Source organism: Camellia sinensis, chromosome 3, assembly GCF_055761805.1.
Source record: "Camellia sinensis isolate YWXY chromosome 3, ASM5576180v1, whole genome shotgun sequence".
Lineage (NCBI taxonomy): Eukaryota > Viridiplantae > Streptophyta > Magnoliopsida > Ericales > Theaceae > Camellia > Camellia sinensis.
The window spans coordinates 116,242,579-116,265,531 of NC_138963.1; positions in this window are offsets into that span (position 1 = coordinate 116,242,579).

Below are 22,953 nucleotides of genomic sequence, written 5' to 3' on the forward strand. Positions count from 1 at the left end.
TTGCGCGTCACATATTTTAGATCGAATTAGGAAAGCAACAGCAACCAACGAGCTAGCCTACCCGTAAGTGCCGGTTTCTCGAAAAGATATTTGATGGGATCGAGTCGTGAAACCAACATTACGGAGTGAGCTAACAGGTAGTGCCGCAGCTTCCTGGTAGCCTATACCAAAGCTAAGCAAGCCTTCTCCAACGGTGTGTAGTGAGTCTCACATTCTAGCATCTTCTTGCCCAGATAGTAGATGGCACTTTCCACCTTGTCCTTTGATTCTTGCGCGAGCATGCAGCCCATTATAGTCTTTGTCACTGAAAGGTATAATATCAATGGTCTCCCCGGCTCTGGTGGTGACAACACAGGCGGGTTCTGTAAGTATTCCTTGATCTGTTCAAAAGCAGCTTGGCATCGGCCGTCCTATTGGAATTTCTTTCCTTTCTTTAGGAGACCAAAAAGTGGTTCACAAGTCAAGGTTAATTTTGAGATAAACCGTCTTATGAATTGCACTTTACCGAGAAAGCCTCGCACCTTATTTTCAGTCGTTGGTGGTGGCATTTCTAGGATGGCCTTGATTTTGGAAGGGTCGACTTCGATACCTCTCTGTGTAATAAGAAACCCCAGCATTTTCCCTGCTGTGACACCGAATGTACACTTCTGAGGATTCAGCCGCAACCGGAATTCTCTGATCCTTTGAAAGAACTTTTGCAAGGCAGTGTAGTGGCCCTCCCTTTCTTTGGACTTGACAATCATGTCGTCCACGTACACCTCAACCTCTTTGTGGATCATGTAATGCAATATTGTGGTCGCGGCCCGTTGATATGTAGCTCCAGCATTCTTCAACCCAAACGGCATCACTCTGTAGCAGTATGTCCCCCACGGGGTGGTGAAGGCAGCCTTTTCTTGGTCTTCTGGTGCCATCACTATTTGATTGTAGCCTGAGAAGCCATCCATAAACGAAAGTAAAGCATGCCCCGCCGTGAAGTCCACTAACTCATCGATGTGCGGCAGGGGAAAGTCGTCTTTCGGACTAGCTCTGTTCAAATCCCTGAAATCCACGCATACTCGGATCCTGCCATCTTTCTTTGGCACTGGAACAATGTTTGCCAACCAAGTCGGGTAATCGGATACCAGCAGGAAGCCTGCATCGATTTGCTTGGTGACCTCTTCCTTAATCTTGATCGCCCAGTCTGGCCGAATCCTTCTGCGTTTCTGTTTGACAAGTCGGGCCTTGGGGTCAAGAGGGATCCGGTGCTATACAATCACAAGATCGATTCCAAGCATGTCTTCGTAAGACCACGCGAAAACATCTTTGAAATCTTTCAATAAAGCGACTAAGCGCTCGCGTTCCTCTGAAGACAACGTGGACCCGATCTGGACCAGCCGCGGGTCCTTCTCAGTACCAATATTCACAGTAGTGATTTCATCAACTAAAGGTTTAACAAATCTTTCCTGCTCTTGATCAATTAATCGTTGCAAAACCGGAGGAATTTCTCCCTCGTCGTTTTCGTCAAAATTTTGAAAGTCCTGATTTAAGCAATATATCAATGGCACAGAAAAGTACTCAGAAACCACATCCACTTTATTCTCATTAAGTACTTCCAAACCGTCTGATTCTTCTGTTACAACAGACTCAAAGGAGAAAGAAAAAGACGACCTGGACAGGACTGTGGCATCCGGCTTATCACCCCCAGAAATACCGGACTCAGACTCAGCCGAGCTGGAACCTGATTCCGACTCACAAGACTCAGTGGAATCAGATTCTGACTCACTACCTGACCCGGTGCTGCTGGACAAAAATCCCTCGTCATATTGCCAAACGAGAGAGGGTGCGATGGATGCATCCAAAATAGTTGCTGGTAGGCCCGCAGCCGTTCCATTCCCGATCATGCATACCGAGAAGTTATCCCTCAGGCACTTCTGTTCGATCGGAGGATCTGAAAGTAGACATGCCAGCGCTACCCCCATTTCATTTTCAGCGTCCTCAGACTGCACTTCCTTACTCTGCTCAGTCTCAGCTAATGGATCTGTCTACTCTTCGGCAATGTCATCCCCAGGTAACTGCAGGTCAAAGAAAATCTCGAACCCCGGCACGCGCTTCCTCTCCGCGTTCAGCCACGGCTCTGGGAAGCCACAGAACGGAAAGTCCCCCCCCTCCCGGACGAAGCGTCCGTTTAGGGTACCCTGAATGGGCCGGTGCATTAAGTCAAAAGGCTTCCCCATCAGTTTCGCTCTGGCTCTTCCAGCCATTTTCCTTTCCTTTCCTTACCCAAGCCAAAGGTATGAGGGTTATGTGGCACTTCGGCCAATGCTGCGACGCCCTTCCGGCCGGGCCTTCCTAATCCCATCCTGGGGATATGTTGAAGCTTGCTCATGAGGTACACTGATTGAGCACTAACATATACCCCCTCGTTAGCAGCCATGATGTTTTGTACAACCCGAGCCTCAGCAAGGGTGAAACTTGACATAAACACGTCCTCCATGCCGTGCTCAATTTCCAAAACTGGCGTAGATACTTCCGGCGGTGGATGGATCGATGAATTCCCAAAAACAATGGCTACTCCCTTTCCATAGGGGTATTTCACCATTTGATGCAAGGTAGAAGAAACTGCCTTGACTTGATACAGCCACGGCCGCCCCAAGAGTAGATTGAAATTGGCGGGAACCTCTAGGATGTGAAAGACAATATCATGCTGCCCTGGCCCAACCTTAGTCTAGATCTTCACTGTTCCCATGACTTCTCGGCTTGTGTTGTCGTATGCCCGGATCACCTGGGCTGTTGGTCCAAAGTCCGCAGTTTTCAAGCCAATTGCATAGGCAGTCCTCGCCGGACATACATTGATGGCGGACCCTGTGTCGACAAGCACCACGGGTATCCATTTATTTCTGCACTCCACGGAGATGTAAAGTGGCTTGTTATGGTTCGCATCCTCAGGTGGTAGTTCTTTGTCATAAATGGTCAACATCGGAGTAGCTCCTCCCGGGAAAACTAGGCCCACCAGCCGTTCGGGTGTGGTGTCTATAGAAAGCTTGGCTTTTCCCATGGCTGATATGATAGCTCGTCGATGTACTCGCGATGCCATAAGCAGTCCCCAGATGGAGATGTCTGCTTGTATCTTCTTTAACTGCTTCAGTACAGCCTCTTCTTCGACTTACTTCTCTTTTTGTCTCTCAGCTTCCTTATCTTTCCCAGATGCCTCCGGCTGGTCTAGGTGAGGGGGCTTGAAGTACCGTCCGCTTCTAGTCATATGATCAACTTCTCCAAGGTACCAGGTGTCATCGGGTTGGTTGTTCCCCCAATCTTCGTCCGTATGGGCAAGACATAAATCCTCATCTTCCCACCACATTCCATCAGCAGCCGACAGACACCTGTCTAGTTCTGGTATGACTGTTCTCGTACTCGTGGTACCTTCTACCCTTATGCTGACAGCATTCTCTGCTCCTATGCACACAGCAGTTTCAGTCCCCACATGGGCCTTTGCCTTTCTGATTCTCGCGGGATCTTTAAATCTTTCCTGTTCCGACCGTATCAGCATAGCTGGCTGCTCAACAATTCTTGTATTCAGAATACTCCAATCCCTAGCGAAATTCTTAACACCGGCGCTCCCCGGCGACGCATTCTGATTTTCGGCTCCCTCAACTGTCACCGACATTCGTGCCCCTGCCGGACCCTGTCCTAGTTGGAACTCTTCCACCACATCCGGTTGATCGTCCAACCACCCAGTAGCCTCTGCTAATTCCTCACAATCAAACCGGCTGACTGCTGCACCCCCTGGATCTTGGTCACTGTAAATCTGGAGATTGGCAAGGTCCTCTTCCACAGCCCTTAAATCATCTGTTCCGTGTGCCAGACTATCCCTTTGGATCACACACAGTTCTCCTCCTGTTGGCAATTCCACATCTGGCCCATCCTGGCCTATTGATGAAATGTAGTCACCCGGACTATATGTCTTCTCAACACGACTTCCAGATTCTGTAGACTCTAACTCAACAACCTTCTTCTCCTTCGGGATATCCTCTCTCCTGTTCTCGATAGTCACCACCGTTGGCTTAGGTCGGGTCATGGAGATGTCCATCATGCACAAGTCAGTGCAGTCGGGAAGGAATACCTCCGGCTTAGGCAGGTGGGAAGGAGTGATATAGATGCTAGGATCATAAGGCACGACCACAGTTTGGATGAAGTTGATCCTTTTAGGCGGTGAAGCTTGGTTATGTGTGGGGAGAGGGTTTGTTGTAACATTGGGTTTCTCGGGAGGCAGAATCACCCTGTTATCGATGAGATCTTGAATCTCATGACGTAATCGGAAGCACAGATCGGTGTCATGACCGTGTTGTTGGTGAAATGCACAATATTTGGCTGGGTTGTGGGTAGGGGGAAGTTTTTCTGGTAAGGGCCGCGGTTCTAGGGGCTTCAAATGCCCTTTTCTGATTAAAACCCCCAGAGCTTTTGATAGGGGCATATACAGTGGAGCGAAGGTTCTTGTGTTTTTGGGTGGATATTTGGCTGTTTGGGTATGGCTTCCGGATGCGCCGGAGAATGGCGCAGCTGCCATGGTTCTTGGAGGGGGGTTGGTGGTGACCATGCTCACTTCGGAGGCTCTTGTAGTTGTAGTACCGCTCGGGCCTACATTAGTGTTGCGGTTCAAAGTTCTTCGGGGTTGCTCCCGGTCATTATCAATTAAGCCTTGCTTTAAGGCATCCTCAATCTGCACCTCCATTTCATGTAGATCAGAAAAAGGTAGGGAAGGGGAGTACAATAATCTTTTGCATAAACTTCGGCTGAAGATTGCGCACAATCATCTGAATCTGGTCTTTGTCTGTAGGCCTCAGGGTCATCATCGAAGCCTTGGCCCTCCATCTAGTCACAAATTCTGAGAAACTTTCTTTAGGCTCTTGCCTCGTTGTCTCGAGATCACGGGTTGTAATCTCGATTTGTGTATTGTATGAGTATTGCGTAATGAAGGCCTCGGCCATCTCGTCCCAGTTTCTCTTGACATCATCTTCTAATTTGGCATACCATATGGCTGCCACACCCGACAGGGTTCGACCGAACAGAGACAGCTTCTGAAGTCTGCTGAGGCCCATTGGCCTTAAGATGTCTGAAAACAATCTCAGGTGCACCATGGGGTCCCCGGACCCATCAAATCGATCAATGTGTGGCATTTTGAATCTGTCAGGCAGCGTCACAACTGCGTCGGTATATCCATCTTCGATGTTAGGGATGGTCTTGATTCCCTGGGATCTCTTGAACAGCTTTTCGAGCTTGCTCAACTTCAATGCTGTGGGATCTGTCTCGAACTCAAAGGGAGAGTCCGGTAGGTTGGTGGGTGTTTTGGATAACTAGGGTTGGATTTGGGGTAGGATCGGGGGTAGAGGTGGTCCCGTGGGAATGTCCGTATCATTCTGAACATTAGCTGTCTCCCCGGGGGTGGGAATTCCTAGCGGGGGAGGAACTTGCTGCGAAACAGATGCTCCGGTTTGCTGCTGTAACCTTACGATTAACTCTGCTTGTTCATTCATAACCGTGGCCTGCTACTTGGCGAACTCTGCCTGTCGGACAGCATCCTGCTGCATCATTTTCATATTCTCTTGGAGCTGGCGCACCATCTCCTCTAAATTGGCCATACTGTTCTGCTCTGAATGAATTATCGGTATATGTTCCCTTTCTGTGGGAGAAGCAGAATCCTGATCCCTACTGTACACAGGTGGGGTAGACAAAGCCCTCTGTACTGGCTGCTGAACTGATACCCTCTGCCTAGCTGTCCTCTGTCTAGTAACCAGGGGTAAAGAGTGGTACACTGGTTGTCCGTCTACCAGATCCTCGGATCGATGGAGTCGACGACCTCTAATCTAGAGTGCCTGGGGAATATCTACTGGGTCAGAAGCAATTGTGCTCGATGTAGACACCCCATTTTTGACCGTCCTCAAGACTTGGACGTCACCGTTTGAACACTCGGTGATTATCCATGTTTGTGTTCGTTTGGAGTTCCCGGAAGTCTCGGCTTGCGCGCCTTGCTTCAGGATCCCCGAACTTGACCGTTTAGTGTCTGGTTTTGCACCGAACACTCATGTTTTGCCTTGGAGGGGCAGGGAATGCCTTGTGAGACATCCCCACACACTACCGGCAGTGGCTAGAGGCCACCGGCTGGGTTTTTTTTGCCATCGGCACTTTTGTTTGCCGGTCGGCACACTTTATTGCCGGTCGGCATAGTTTGTTGCCGGTCGGCACTGTTTTTTATCGAAATGACATTTTTGGGCAGCCGACCACTGTTCATCCACTTTATGGAGATATTTTGTGCTAGCTGTGATAGCTGGCACCAACTCTTCTCCTCTCCATACACGTGTATGGAGGGATCTCCCTCTAGCCAAGCTTGTTGTATAAGCTTTGCAAGAGGGAGTCCTATAAGAGAGGGGCTTTCCTCTTGGATCTAGGTTAGAATTTTGGAACCAAAAACCAGAGCATTGAGATATAGATACACTCTATCTCTATATCTCCCTCTCTCCCCTCCTTTGTGTGTGTTTCCTTGGCCTAAAGGTGGTTTTTACCTTACTTTTGCACCATTACACACACTATTACACCTTACTCCGAGATTGAGGGACTTGGAGGGTTGATTCTTGAGTTTTTGGACTGGTTTTGATCAAAAGAAGAGGGCTAGACCATTTGTTCTTCAAGGGTGAGCATCTTGCTTTTTATTCCCCAAACTTGCAATAGTTTTCCACCTATCTTGCTTGCTGTTTTAGCTCTTGTGTATAACACGAAAAAGGCTTATATTTTCATGCTTTAGAACTTTCATTAAGGTCATTTTGTGGTTTGAGTGCAAACTCACCCTTCTAGGCCTTGTTTGGTCCATTTTGGTGCCTCTTTGGTAAGGCTTTGTTCACTTCAGTTTTTTGGTCCTTTAACCACTAAAAACCAGTTCATTTTCAGTGTTAAAAAAAGTGGTTTGAAGTCTTGCATAGGGGAGGGACACCCCTCTCCCTTCATTGTTTTGTTTCCTTGCTTTTTGGGCTCAAAAGGGTAGCATGTGTGCTTAATCACTCTTGGCCTCATCTCAGAAGTTTTTTAGGTGTTTTAGGTCATATGTAACCTCTGTTTTTGGCCGGATTTGTGCCTCCTTGTATGCTCGTGGTACTTGCTTTGTATTGCTCCATTTTGCTTAGAAGTGTATCTCATGATTAGGCCGTGATTCTTGTGTGTGTTCGCTTAGTTCCATGAAGCTTTTAGTATTGTTTTTCCATGCTTAAAGTCTGTTGGTTATCCATTTGGCCATGCTTGGCATGTTTGTTATAGGTGCTATGTATTTTGGCTTGAAAGCTTTGAGCATTTTGACCTCTAGCATGCATGGTTGTGATCACCCTCATGATTTAACATCATTTAGGACCACATTTTAGTCCAAGAATCATGTTTGTGTGTGTGCATGCTTGACCTCTTTTATGTCTACCCTCTTATGCCTAGGAATGAGCCTTGGTGTATTTGTCTTTTGGGAGTCACCTTAGCTGCCATTTTAGGAGGGTTTGGAGTCCTATCTTGGTCTGTAAAACTCTATTTTTATTTGTTTTAATCATGCCATGAGAGGTCATGTTGGTGGGGGTAAGTTGTCTCCTTTTTGTGCCTTAACCTTGGGACCATAAGTTTGCTTGTTAACATGAGATGTTGCCCACCATTTTGAGCATTTTTTGGTGCTGTTTTGGGGTGGACTAAGGTCTGTCGCTTTATGGTTCAAGGCCCCCATTGAATGCTTGCTTCATGTTTGTTGCATGGTTGTTCCATTGAGCCTCGTAGCATGTCAATCCCATTCCCAAATTGGTCCATATTTGCATCATATTTGCACCTTGTATGCTTGGCATTATACATTTGTCATGTTTGTTGCATAATGCTTGTTGTGCTTTACATCTTGCTATCATGTTGCATTTCGAGCCATGTTTCCATGACATGCATTGCATTTACTTGGTTTGGGGTGTCAAACCAAGTGTGGGAATTAAGGAACATTCATACTTCAAGTGATGTAATGTGTCTCGATTCCCGGTCATCGGGGCCTTTGATTCCAACTTGATAAGGCTTCGGTTCTCATTTTGTGGTTGCATGCATCTTTATATCAAATGGCAAATTCGATTCTTTGAGCCACCATGCACCATTGATGGTTCGGAGATCGAAGGACATGCTTCCTTGAGTTCAAAACATGATAGGAAGCATAGCCATGCTCACATGTACCTGAAAACCCCATGCCATGCACTTTCTGTTCTCTGTTTGCTGTCAAATTGTCTTCTGCAGGAAGTTTCTGCCGACCGGCAGAATTTAGTGCCGACCGGCAATCTCCGGAGTGCCGATGAATCCAATAAATGCCGGTGGAAATTGTGAAGTGCCGGTAGGAATTCTGCCTGGCCGGTGGTGCTCTGCAGTGTGTAAGGAACCTGCTCCAGGACTTGGGAAATTTTCAGAGAGACAGGGCAGTACAAACAGAAGTGGCAAGAGTACGGTACGGGTTTTTCGGGCAAGCTGAGTTCCGAGCATGCATCATCTGCGCATCCCGAGGCAGAGGCTGTGGCCACCCTCTTCTTTCTTTTGCATCCTTTCTTTTAATTAATTAGGAAATTCTGTAATAATTTTTATTTGTTTATTATTCGGGACTGTAATATTTATTTGGACCCTCCGAGTGAGGGCAATGATGTAATAAGTGTGCATGAGTGTGTGTATGTCTGCCAACCTCACGTCTTTCTTCCCTTTTACTTACTCGCTTTGATTATTAGTATTAGGGCACGTTTAATTTAGCATACCTTATGCTATGCATGCGTGCATCCATGCATTTGTATTGCATACATTAGGCTCGGTACATCACGCTAATTGCATTTGTACTTCAAATTCTAAACCGAATATGTGATAATTGTGCATTTTCACATGCCATGTTTAGGTTTAACCGAGCCTATCTAAATTGCATCTTGTATGTGTTGCATTAGGCAAATTAACATGAACTAGGACACGCACATTTTGCTAACTAGTTTACTGTTTTGGCACGGAGTACTAGGTGAGCTTTTATGCTTTAGCATATCGCATGCGTGTGAATGTTACCATGATAGCATGATTACCATGAGGCTAGCTGCTTCTATGATATAACTGCTTGAATGCCTGTGGATGGAGGTTGAATTACCTAAATTGGAATAAATTAAAGCTGTGAGTTTTTAAGCCCACTAGATAGTGGCAAAATCATCCTTTCCAAAAACCCACTTAAGGGTGGCAAAATCCGCATTTTAGCCTACTTGCGAGTAGCAAACCATTTTCAAAACAAACATGAAATGTTTTGTTCCAATTTGGGCGATTTGGTCTATACTTGTTTGCTGCACGCATAACATAGTAATTCTAGGCTAACAATTGGTTTAAGAACACATAAAGTTTTCAAAAACGGATATCACGGTTAGTAGAGGCCGGTCTTCGGGCCGGGTGAAAGGGGGTGCTCATAGCTGACCTTCCCCGATCGTACCCAAGCTCCCGAGCCGAGACAACTCCCCTGATTAAGAACCGTAACACAAAATCGAGTCCGAACCGTAGCGGCGTCCCCCCTCGCGGACCTGTTACAGTTTCTGGCGACTCTGCTGGGGATTTGGAGAGCTTGACTCGAACTTGTGATACCCTGTTTTGATCTCATTTATGTGTTTCTTTGCATTGCATGTGCATTGGTGCGCCTAGGAACACAGTGTTTGCCATCTGCCATTCCTGAACGGTTTGTTGGAGGCTTGTCTTGTCAAGGCATGTCCATAAGGCTGACCGGCTATGGGCTCTGACAGCATGGGAACACAAACCCCGGCTTACCGGGGCACCCTTTTCGACCATTCGACCTAGTGCATATTCGGATCCATAGTGACCATTCCAAGTTAGGACAGGCTGCTTACCCGATGTTAGGTTGTTTGAAAACCGTTGTGTATGTAGTGAAACCCTAGCTCCTGACAAAATAGGACAGGGAAACCCTACCCCAACATAGGGGTGTTTTGGCTCTTTTTACTTGCTATGTTCTTTTAGAGTGTTGCTCTACAGGAACGTGCATATCAGTCTGCAAGATTGAGTATCAGGCCTGAGGGTATCAGTATCAGTTTAAGAGAATCAGTTATCTGCGGGTATCAGGGTTCAGTGTTGGGAACAAAGATTTTTGAGGGAAAGTGATCAATATCGAGGAACAGTGTGTTCAGCTTACCGACTATGTGTTATGAATATCCAACTGTGTATTATATGTTTATTTTATGCCGTTGTGCTGTCCGGTTATTGGTTTATTTATTACTTTATTTATCTTTTTGCTAGGTAGTTTAGCATCATTGCTTCCAACCCGGTAGACATTCCCCATGCACTCTGGATCAGAGGTCGTCGGCTCCATCGATCTGAGGATCTGATAGAAGGACAACCGGTGTACCATTCTCTAACCCCGGTTACTAAACGGAAGGCAACTAGGCAGAGGACATCGGTCCAACAGTCAGTACAGAGGGCCTCATCTACCCCACCTGTTTACAGTAGGGATCAGGATCCTGTTTCACCCACAGAGAGGGAACGCATACCAGTAACTCAACCAGAGCAGAATAGTATGGCTAGCTTAGAGGAGATGGTGCGCCAACTTCAAGAAAGCATGAAAGTGATGCAGCAGGATGCTGTCCGACAGGCAGAATTCGCCAGACAACAAGCCACAGTTATGAGTGAGCAAACGGATTTAATTGGGAGATGGCAACAGCAAACTGGGGCATCACCTTCGCAGCAAATCCCTCCTCCATTAAGGGTTCCAATACCCGAAGAGACACCAAACACCCGGAATGTCCAAGAAGATACAGACATCCCAACAGGGCCAGCTCCCCTCCCGATTCCACCCCAACAATCCAAGGCACCCACCCCTATCAATCTATCGGATTCTCCCTTTGAGTCCGAGGTAGACCCCATGGCATTAAAAATGCACAAGCTTGAAAAGTTGTTCAAGAAATCTCAAGGTGCGAAGTCCATTCCGGACATTCGAGACGGATACATCGACACAGCCGTGACGCTGCCAGATTGGTTTAAGATGCCACAAATTGATCGTTTTGACGGATCTGAGGATCCCATGGTACACTTGCGACTATTCTCAGACGTCCTAAGGCCAATGGGCCTCACCAGATTACAGAAGTTGTCTTTGTTTGGCCGGACCCTGTCGGGTGTAGCGGCCGCATGGTATGCCAAGTTGGAGGACGACGTCAAGAGAAGTTGGGACGAGATGGCTGAGGCCTTCATCCTGCAGTACTCATACAACACACAAATCGAGATCACGACCCGGGATCTCGAGACAATGATGCAAGAACCCAAGGAGAGTTTCTAAGAATTTGTAACCAGATGGCGAGCTAAGGCTTCGATGATGACCTTAAGACCCACGGACAAGGACCAGATTCGGATGATTGTGCGCAATCTCCAGCCGAAGCTAATGCAAAAGATGATCGTAGTCCCCTTCCCTACCTTTGCTGATCTGCATGAAATGGAGGTACAGATCGAGGACGCCCTAAGACAAGGGTGGATTGATAATGACCGGGAGCAACCCCGCAGAAATTTCAATCGTAATACTAATGCAGGCCCGAGCGGCGCTACGACTTCCAGGACCTCCGAAGTGAGTATGGTCACCACTAACCCTTCCCCAAGAAATACGGCAGCCACACCATTCTCCGGTGCATCCGGAAGCAACTCACAAACAGCCAAATACCCTCCCAGAAACACCAGAACCTTCGCTCCACTTTATATGGCCCTGTCCAAAGCTTTGGGGGTTTTGATCAGAAAAGGGCATCTGAAGCCCCTAGAGCCGCGGCCCTTACCTGAAAGACTGCCCGCCGCCCACAATCCGGCCAAGTATTGTGCGTTCCACCAGCAGCACGGTCACGACACCGACCTATGCTTTCGGTTACGTCATGAGATTCAAGATCTCATTGATAATGGGGTGATTTTACCCCCTGAGAAACCTAATGTTACTACAAATCCTCTCCCCACACATAACTAAGTTCCACCACCCAAAAGAATCAATTTCATCCACACTGGGGTCGCATCCTACGATCCTAGTATCTATATCACACCCTCCTACTTGCCTAAGCCGAAAGTTTTCCTCCCTGATTGCACCGAGTTGTGCATGATGGACGTCTCTATAACCCAACCCGAGCCAGTGGTGGTGACCATCGAGAACAGGAAAGAGGTTGTCAAACCAGAGTCTGTGGAGCCTGAGAATGATGTTGGGAACGCTTACAGTCCGAGTGACTACATTTCACCAGTGCGCCAGAATAGACCAAATGTCGAATTTCCAGTCGGGGGAGAGCTGTGTGTAATCCGAGGGAACAGTCCAAGACAGGAAACGGATGATTTGGCAGCCGTGGAAGAGGATCTTGCCAAATTCCAATTTTGCGATAACCAAGATCTAGAATATTTAGCCATCAACTGGTACGATAATGAAGAATCAGCGGAGGCCACGGGATAGTTAGACGATCAGCCAGATGTAATAGGGGAGTTCCAGTCAGAACAAGGCCCGGCAGGGGCGGGAATGTCCACAACAGCCGGGAGTGTCGAAGAACAGAATACATCACCGGAGAGCGCCGGTGTCGAGAGTTTCGCTCGGGAATGGAGCATTTTGAGTACAGGGATCAGTGAGCAATCTACTGCATTGACACAGTCAGAACAGGAGAGATTTGAAGATTCTGAGAGGATCAGGAAAGCAAAAGGCCACGTGGGGGGCGAGACTGCCACAGGTACAGAAATGGAGAATGCTGCGAGCATAGGGATAAGAGGTACTGTAAGTATCAGGACAGTTATGCCAGAACCAGACAGATGCCTGTCAGCTGTAGATGGTATGTGGTGGGAAGACGACGATTTGTGTCTTGCCCACACGGACGGGGATTGGGAAGGTAACCAACCAGATGATACCTGGTATATCGGCGAAGTCGATCACATGACTAGGAGTGGACGGTATTTCAAGCCTCCACACCTAGATCAACCAGAGGCGTTTGGAAAAGATAATGAAGCAGAGAAACAAAAGGAGAAGCAACTCGAAGACGAGGCCGTGTTGAGACAATTAAAAAAGATACAAGCAGACATCTCCATCTGGGGACTGCTTATGGCTTCTCGAGTACATAGGCAGGCTGTCCTTTCAGCCATGGACAAAGCCAAACTTTCCATAGACACCACGCCCGAGCAGCTGGTGGGCTTAGTCTTTTCGGGAGGAAGTTCCCCGGCATTGAGTTTTTCTGACAAAGAACTGCCACCTGAGGGTGCGAACCATAACAAGCCACTCTACATCTCTGTCGAGTGCAGAGATAAATGGATACCCGTGGTGCTTGTTGACACGGGGTCCGCCATCAACGTTTGTCCGGCAAGAACAGCCTATGCGATTGGTTTGAAAGTTGCGGATTTTGTGCCAACAGCCCAAGTGATTCGGGCGTATGACAACACAAGCCGGGAAGTGATGGGGACAGTTAAGATTCAAACAAAGGTTGGGCCGGGACAGCACGAGATAGATTTCCATGTCTTGGAGGTTCCTGCAACGTTCAACCTGCTTTTGGGGCGGCCGTGGCTGCATCAGGTAAAGGCAGTCTCCTCTACTTTACATCAAGTGGTGAAATACCCCTATGGGAAGGGAGTAGCCATTGTTTTTGGAAACTCATCAATTCATCCACCACCGGAGGTATCTACGCCTGTTCTAGAAATCGAGCACGGTATGGAAGATGTGTTCATATCAGGTTTTACCTTGGCCGAGGCTCGGGTCGTACAGAACATCATGGTAGCTAATGAAGGGGTATATGTCAGTGCCCAAGCAGTCTATCTCATAAACAAACTCCAGCACATCCCTGGGATGGGATTGGGCAAGAGCGACAGGAAAGGTGTCGCAGCATCGGCCGAAGTGCCACATAACCCCCATACCTTTGGTTTGGGCTACCTACCCACCAAAGAGGATTGGATAAGGAAAGGAAAGGAAATGGCCGGAAGGGCCAGAGTGAAACGGATGGGGAAGCCCTTTGACTTAATGCACCAGCCCATTCGGGGGACCCTAAATGGACGCTTCGTCCGGGAGGGGGAGGACTTTCCATTCTGTGGCTTCCCAGAGCCGTGGCTCAACGCGGAGAAGAAGCGCGTGCCGGGATTTGAGATCTTCTTTGATTTACAGTTACCTGAGGATGACATCACCGAAGGGCAGGCAGATCTATCGGCTGAGGCTGAGCAAAGTAAGGAAGTGCAGTCTGAGGACGCTGAAAATGAAATGGGGGCAGCGCTGCCGTGTCTGCTTTCAGATCCTCCGATCGAACATAAGTTCTTGGGGGATAGCTCCTCGGTATGTGTGATTGGGAATGAAGCGGCTACGGGCCTACCATCAGCTATTTTGGATGCGTCCATCGCACCTTCTCTCATCTGGCAATATGAAGAAGGACTTTTATCTAGCAGCACCGGGTCAGGTAGTGAGTCGGAGTCTGATTCCACCGAATCTTGTGCGTCGGAATCAGGTTCCAGCTCAGCTGAGTCTGAGTCCGGTATTCCTGGGGGTGATAACCCGGATACCACAGTCCTGTCTAGGTCGTCTTTTTCATTTTCTTTTGAGTCTGTTGTAACAGAGGAATCCGATGGCTCGGAAGTATTTAATGAGAACGACGTGAATGTGGTTTCAGAGTATTTTTCTGTGCCTTTGATTTATTGCTTAAATCAGGATTTTCAAAATTTTGATGAAAACGACGAGGAAGAAATTCCTCCGGTTTTGCAACGGTTAATTGATCAAGAGCAGGAAAGGTTTGTTAAACCCTTAATGGATGAAATCACTACTGTGAATGTTGGTACTGAGAAGGACCCGCGGCTGGTCCAGATCGGGTCCACGTTGTCTTCTGAGGAATGCGAGCGCTTAGTCGCTTTATTAAAAGATTTCAAAGATGTTTTCGCGTGGTCTTACGAAGACATGCCTGGAATCGATCCTGAGATTGTACAGCACCGGATCCCTCTTGATCTTGAGGCCCGACCTGTCAAGCAGAAGCTCAGAAGGATCCGCCCTGATTGGGCCATTAAGATCAAGGAAGAAGTCACCAAGCAGATTGATGCAGGCTTCCTGCTGGTATCCGAGTACCCGACCTGGTTGGCAAACATTGTTCCGGTGCCAAAGAATGAAGGCAGAATTCGGGTCTGTGTAGACTTTGGGGATTTGAACAGGGCCAGTCCGAAGGACGACTTTCCCTTGCCGCACATTGATGAATTGATAGATTTCACGGCAGGACACGCCTTGCTTTTGTTTATGGATGGCTTTTCAGGCTATAATCAGATAGTAATGGCACCCGAAGACCGGGAGAAGACTGCGTTCACTACCCCGTGGGGTACATATTGTTACAGAGTGATGCCATTTGGGCTGAAAAATGCTGGAGCTACTTATCAACGAGCAGCAACTACAATATTGCATGATATGATCCATAAAGAGGTCGAGGTGTATGTGGACGACATGATCGTCAAGTCCAAAGAAAGAGAGGGCCACTACACCGCATTATGAAAATTCTTTCAGAGGATCAGAGAGTTTCGGGTGCGGCTGAATCCCCAGAAGTGTACTTTTGGTGTTACAGCAGGGAAGATGCTATGGTTTCTGATTACGCAAAGGGGCATCGAGGTCGACCCTTCCAAAATCAAGGCCATCTTAGAAATGCCACCACCGAGGACTGAAAAGGAGGTGCGAGGCTTTCTAGGTAAAGTGCAATTCATAAGAAGGTTTATCTCTAAATTAACCTTGACTTGTGAACCACTTTTTGGTCTCCTGAAGAAAGGGAAGAAATTCCAATGGGACGGCCGATGTCAAGCAGCTTTTGAACAGATCATAGAGTATCTACAGAACCCGCCCGTGTTGTCACCGCCAGAACCGGGGAGACCGTTGATATTGTATCTTTCGGTAACTGAGACCACCATGGGCTGCATGCTCGCACAGGAGTCAGAAGACAAAGTGGAAAGGGCCATCTACTATCTGAGCAAAAAGATGCTGGATTACGAGACCCGCTACACTCCGCTCGAGAAGGCTTGCTTGGCCTTGGTATGGGCTACCAGGAAGCTGCGGCACTACCTGTTAGCTCACTCTGTAATGTTGGTTTCACGTTTGGATCCCATCAAATATCTTTTCGAGAAACCAGCACTTACGGGTAGGCTAGCTCGTTGGTTGCTATTGCTTTCCGAATTTGACTTGAAGTATGTAACACGCAAGTCGGTGAAAGGGAGAGCGGTAGCGGAGTTCCTTGCCGACCACCCGGTTGAGGGGGATGAAGCGGTTGAGTACCTATTCCCAGATGAAGCCATTCTGCACATCGAAGATGAAACTTGGACGATGTACTTTGACGGAGCGTCAAACCAGTATGGGTATGGGATAGGGGTGTTGCTGATAGCGCCTGACGATTCCCGTATCCCTTTAGCATTCAAGCTCCAGTTCAGAGTCTCGAACAATGAAGCAGAGTATGAGGCATGTATTGCTGGTCTGGAAGCAGCCCTAGAACTAGGGGTAAGACGATTGGACGTCATTGGGGACTCGAATCTTGTTGTGTCTCAAGCAAAAGGAGACTGGAAGATCAAGGAGGAAAGGATGATAATTTACCACCAAACCTTGGATTTGTTAATTCCTCGATTCGAGAAGCTAAATTTCACCCACCTCGTAAGAGGGAATAACAGGTTCGCAGATTCACTAGCAACTCTATCTTCCATGATAGACATCCCGCCTGGAGTCCGGATGCGTCCAGTCATCATTGATCAGAAGTTTGCGCCAGCATACGAGTCAATTTCCGCCATAGATGAGGCCCAAGATGACAACCCCTGGTATTACGATATCTGGAACTTCTTGGAAAAGAAGACGTATCCACTAGGGGCAAATGCCAAGGATAAGAGGGCGATCAGAAGATGGCTGTTCAGTTCATCATCTGCGGGGGTAAACTGTACAAAAGGGGTCATCTGGGAATGCATAAGCTCTGTGTAGAAGCTGAAGAGTCGAAGCGCCTAATGGAGGCTATTCATGGAGGGGAGTGCGGTGCGCACATGAATGGAGTAATGTTGGCCAGAAAGATCCTCAGGCAGGGTTACTACTGGTCGACCATGGAGGAGGATTGTATCGGCTTTGTTCGGCGATGCCACAAATGCCAGATCCATGCAAACCATATGAACATCCCACCATCCAAGCTTTACAACCTGACGTCCCCGTGGCCATTTTCCGTGTGGGGGATTGATGTGATCAGAGCTGTTACCCCGAAAGGGTCGAACGGACATGAATATATCCTGGTAGCGATAGATTATTTCACAAAGTGGGTCGAGGCCCAATCATACGCGGTGTTGAAAGCGTCGCACGTCGCAAAGTTCATCAGAAACAACATCATCTGTCGCTACGGAGTGCCAAACGAGATTATCTCGGATAATGGATCCCACTTTAAGAAAGAAGTGGTGGACTTGTTGGAGAAGTATAACGTGGCTTTTCATAAGTCGTCTACATACCGGCCGCAAACCAACGGAGCAGTTGAGGCCGCCAACAAGAACATCAAGCACATACTGCGGAAAATGGTGGAGACCTACCGAGATTGGCCAGATAAGTTGCCGTTTGCTCTGTGGGGCTACAGGACTTTGATTAGAACTTCTACCGGAGCGACTCCGTATTCTTTGGTCTATGGAATGGAGGCCGTTCTACCCATCGAAATTGAAGTTCCGTCTTTACAGGTATTGGCCGAGTGTCAGATAGCTGAGGCAGATTGGCAGCAGAGCAGGTTCGAGGAACTTATGCTCTTTGACGAAAGAAGGCTGAAAGCACTGTATCACGTTCAGAGTTATCAGCGCAGGATTGCTCGGGCTTTTAACAAGAAGGTTAAGTCCAGAAATCTAAAAGAAGGGGATTTGGTACTCAAAGACAACCGAGCTCCCATCCACGACCCGAGGGGCAAGTTCAGACCCAATTGGACTGGTCCCTACATCATCAAAGCTATTTGGTCAGGCGGAGCTGTGGTTCTGATGGACTTAGATGGCTTAGAATTCTCTCAACCGATCAACATGGACAAGTTGAAGAAATACTATCCTTGAGAGGCTCGCTAGGCCGAAAACCCGAAAGGGTGACCTAGGCAAAAGTTAGAGCACAAAAAAATTAGAAAATATAAAAACTGAGCTCGCAAGGCTGAATACCCGCAAAGGGCGGCCTTGGAAAAAGTTAGAGCGCAAAAGGAGAGTGAAAATACTCGAGCGAACCTAAATCGGAACTACGTGAGGCTTGATTCCCATGTTTGGGATACGTAGGCAGCTTCATCCTGAAGTTCAGCTATAACACTTCCCCGATCAACTTTGTCCATTTGATCATCTCAGTCATCTTTGTTCATCAGCATTCGTTGGAATCCCCAGTGCGGTGCCACTCAGACCAGCGGCAACTTTCCGTTGCTATGCGGTGCTGCGACGCTCTTCAGACTAGGGGCAATTTTCCAGTTGCAGGGATCTGGGGTTGTGCATCTCAGTGACAGATCTCAGGCGTGTCCAGTTTTGATCCATATCGAAAAATATCTTTGAAAGTTTTAATAAAAGCTGACTTTGTCCAAATAATCTTTTTACAACTTTGACCATTTTTGGACCAAAGCGGAAAATTTTCAGTATCACAACTTTCAATTTCATTGATTTCAAAACAGAGTCCTCCTGCTCTTGTATACAATCGAAGTTGCTTTTTATTACAATCATAAAACTTGAAAGTACTAATAAAGCAATAAATCTAGGGCATAGTCAAGTCAGGTGCTCCTGCGCCCCCTCCCAGAGCTGGTCGAAGCCTCTGATGCCAAGCTGGGCCCGATCTGTGCTTCTTCATTGAGCCAATCTATGCACTCGTCAGACAAAGTGCAATTGAAAGTAGGAGCGGGGGCCAGGAGTTCTCTCATCCTCCATGCGGTGGCCTGCCAAGCAAGCTGTGCGCCCCGGGCTGGGAATGCAGCAGGATACTCTATCCCCTCTGGCGTGCAGGTCTGATCATGGCCAAATTGACGTCGAATCCGAAATGGGAAATAGAATACACAATGAGTGAGACCAACCAATTGAATCCCAGTCTGCCGGGGCATATTGTAACTCATTGCCGGAAGGTTCAGCCAAGGGCACCGCCAAGCGATACGGTCTGCGGACAAGTGGCACATCCAATCAAACCACCATCTTTCGTCCAAGGCATTGACTACACGATGCCGGAAGAAGTAGCCGCGAGCTGAATATGCTGGGCAAGAGTCCACAACCTGTAGCTTGTCCATCAACCATACCTGGGGAGGGATTGAAAAATGAGAGAATAAAGAATAGAGAGATGTACGAGGAGAGAAAAGTGAGAATGAGGTTTTGTGAAAAAAGATCGAGCTCGAGGGCCGAGTGATGTGAGCAATACATAAATGCGAGATTGGGTGGGAAACATTACCTGTAGTAGTAGTGGACTCCCCGCCAATCTAGTCGTCTCATGACGATAAAAGGCGTCTAAGCCCATTAGCGTCTCAGCTAGAGTCATGGCAATACAGCTCCTGCCCTCCTTCAAGCCTTGGGCAATCTCAATCAGCCGGACACTAGCCCCTCCAGAGCCTGAGATGAATAGAAAATGGGACAGCATGCACAAGCAGAGGGCATGTCGCCGGAAGCCTTGCCAGTGATGGTTGTTGCGATCACCAGCATCAGAAAATCGATTGGCCAAACTCGGAATGTCCAACATCCCATCACAAATCAGAGACCGAGCATCGCACATGCTGAGTCCACACATGCGCCCTAAGGATTGGGCATGGCCAAAATTAAGTTGGGGCAGGAGCTCCTCGTCGCGCTCGGACTCCATTAAGGCTTGGAAGTCTTCAAAGGTGGGACATATCTCTTGCCCGGCGAAGCTAAAGACATGTGTCACCGGATTCCAAAACCTTGCCGCGGCTTGAAGAAACGGGAGGTGCAATGGGGTGCGACCCAGAGTGAATAGTGCATTTATGCCGAAACCCCGGAAATTCACTTTTTCCGAGCCATCCAAGCTAGCAATCCAAGCTGTAAGATTTTGAGCAAGAAACTCTTCCATTGGAGCAAATCAGTGTGAAAATGAGAAAAACTACGAGGCTGGGATCTTTTGTAGGAGATAAGGTTGAGTGGGGGGACAGGTGTCAACATTCTGGTGGTCCCCCTCATTAAGTGCCGGCCGGCCAAAAACTCTGCCGACCGGCCATTTTATTTTGCCGACAAAACAGATACATGACCGGTAGCCATTCCTTGCAGCCGGTGGTCCCTACACCATGCCGGTGGACTCCCTTTTAGTTTTCTGAGCTGTTTATGCTAAGAATTGGGGAACTTAACCACCTCCAACCCCCCCGACGATCGATTCTTGCGGAGTCACGCCTGTTTGCTTGTCGAGTTTTTGAACATTTGCTTATCGAGTTGTATTTCGCTCTCTTTGAGCTCTTGATTTGTTTATCGAGTTGTATTCACACTTGTTTGGTTGTATCACGTTTTTGTTTTGCTTATCGAGTTGTAAGTCGGTTCACTACCTGATTATTACGATGGCAAATTTCCAAAATGAGTTCAATTTCGTTCACATTGTAGTGTGATACCTTGCGATGCGATGCATAGGAAGTTTGCAAATACGACGTCTTTCGAATAAAATGATTTGTTTCATTCCCATGACGTGTTTTGCAAAATGTGTTACTTTGAAAAAGAATAAAACCTGCCCGAGGCAGTGCAATGTGCTTAAACTACTAGTAAAAAGGAAAATAAAACGTAGAATGGCAGGGTAGCCAAGTGTCGGAATAGATACCAGCAAAACTCCCCTTGTGGTTAACGCACCTTCCGCACCTTCGTTCGGGTCAGCCAAGTCGTTGGACGCCCTCACAATACGAGAAAGCACACCTTTGAAACGTGAACCTTTGAGTTGACCTCAGGCCACAACTTCTGCGAGCAATGCTCAATGAGTGCGAAGAATGTCCCGCCCCATATCCTTTTCATGGTTTGTGAACTCCACAAATTGTTTCAATTATGCTATGTAATGGTACATCATTTCTTTACTTGCGTAGACCGCATGTTAATTACATTACCTGCATAGACCGCATGTTTGTAATCCTTTCTTTACTTGCGTAGACCGCATGTTAATTACATTACCTGCGTAGACCGCATGTTTGTAATCCTTTCTTTACTTGCGTAGACCGCATGATTTATCAATTTCATTACCTGCGTAGACCGCATGTTTTGCTTGCGTAGACCGCATGATTTATCAATTTCATTACCTGCGTAGACCGCATGTTTTAATTGCGTAGACCGCATCTCTATTAATTTCATTACCTGCGTAGACCGCATGTTTTGATTGCGTAAACCGCATATTTCATTACTTGCGTAGACCGCATGTTTTGATCGCGTAGACCGCATCGTTGTTCAATTTCATTACTTGCGTAGACCGCATGTTTTGCTTGCGTAGACCGCATCTTTCTTAATTTCATTACCTGCGTAGACCGCATGTTTTGATTGTGTAGACCGCATCATATTTAATTTCAATACCTGCGTAGACCGCATGTTTTGATTGCGTAGACCGCATCTTTGTTGTTTTCATTACCTGCGTAGACCGCATGCTTATGATCGATTTCGTTGCCTGCGTAGACCGCATGCCCCACTTACATGTTTGTATCTTCACAGCATTGTTATGCTCCCCACTTGCTTTGCGCTGTCACGCATTTCAAGTACGCCACTATACATGCATTGTCATGCATGTTGCTAACGATATTGTACCTGTTAAGTTTGTTTTCTTTTCAGGCACGATATTGTATGTACGGTTCATTTAAGGCTGGTGCAACCAGACGAGCCGCACAGGTATTGTATCCTCCGAGTGAGACGCATTGAGAATTGCATAATTCTCTTACATCCTTTCTGCATTGTAGTGTAGTTCGGTGTATGCTAGCTTAAAACTGTCGCATGTATGCATCGTTACAGCTTTAGTTGCATGATCATAAGTTATGTCCGGCTCTGTGCATTGTCTTGCATTTTGCCCCTGCCTCCGGGCGCATATCTTGATTGTCTTGCATGTTTGTCTGAGTCTTCGGCCTTGTCAAAAATGGGTCGTCTCTGGGCTTCGACATTCACTCCCGTCATTGTTATGACTTTCGAGTTCTGTCAAAGAGGGGCAACTGTAGACACCCCATTTTTGACCGTCCTCAAGACTTGGACGTCACCGTTTGAACACTCGGTGATTATCCATGTTTGTGTTCGTTTGGAGTTCCCGGAAGTCTCGGCTCGCCCGCCTTGCTTCAGGATCCCCGAACTTGACCGTTTAGTGTCTGGTTTTGCACCGAACACTCATGTTTTGCCTTGGAGGGGCAGGGAATGCCTTGTGAGACATCCCCACACACTACCGGCAGTGGCTAGAGGCCACCGGTGGGTTTTTTTTGCCATCGGCACTTTTGTTTGCCGGTCGGCACACTTTATTGCCGGTCGGCATAGTTTGTTGCCGGTCGGCACTGTTTTTTGTCGAAATGACATTTTTGGGCAGCCGACCACTGTTCATCCACTTTATGGAGATATTTTGTGCCAGCTGTGATAGCTGGCACCAACTCTTCTCCCCTCCATACACGTGTATGGAGGGATCACCCTCTAGCCAAGCTTGTTGTATAAGCTTTGCAAGAGGGAGTCCTATAAGAGAGGGGCTTTCCTCTTGGATCTAGGTTAGAATTTTGGAACCAAAAACCAGAGCTTTGAGATATAGATACACTCTATCTCTATATCTCCCTCTCTCCCCTCCTTTGTGTGTGTTTCCTTGGCCTAAAGGTGGTTTTTACCTTACTTTTTCACCATTACACACACTATTACACCTTACTCCGAGATTGAGGGACTTGGAGGGTTGATTCTTGAGTTTTTGGACTGGTTTTGATCAAAAGAAGAGGGCTAGACCATTTGTTCTTCAAGGGTTCTTCAAGGGTGAGCATCTTGCTTTTTATTCCCCAAACTTGCAATAGTTTTCCACCTATCTTGCTTGCTGTTTTAGCTCTTGTGTATAAC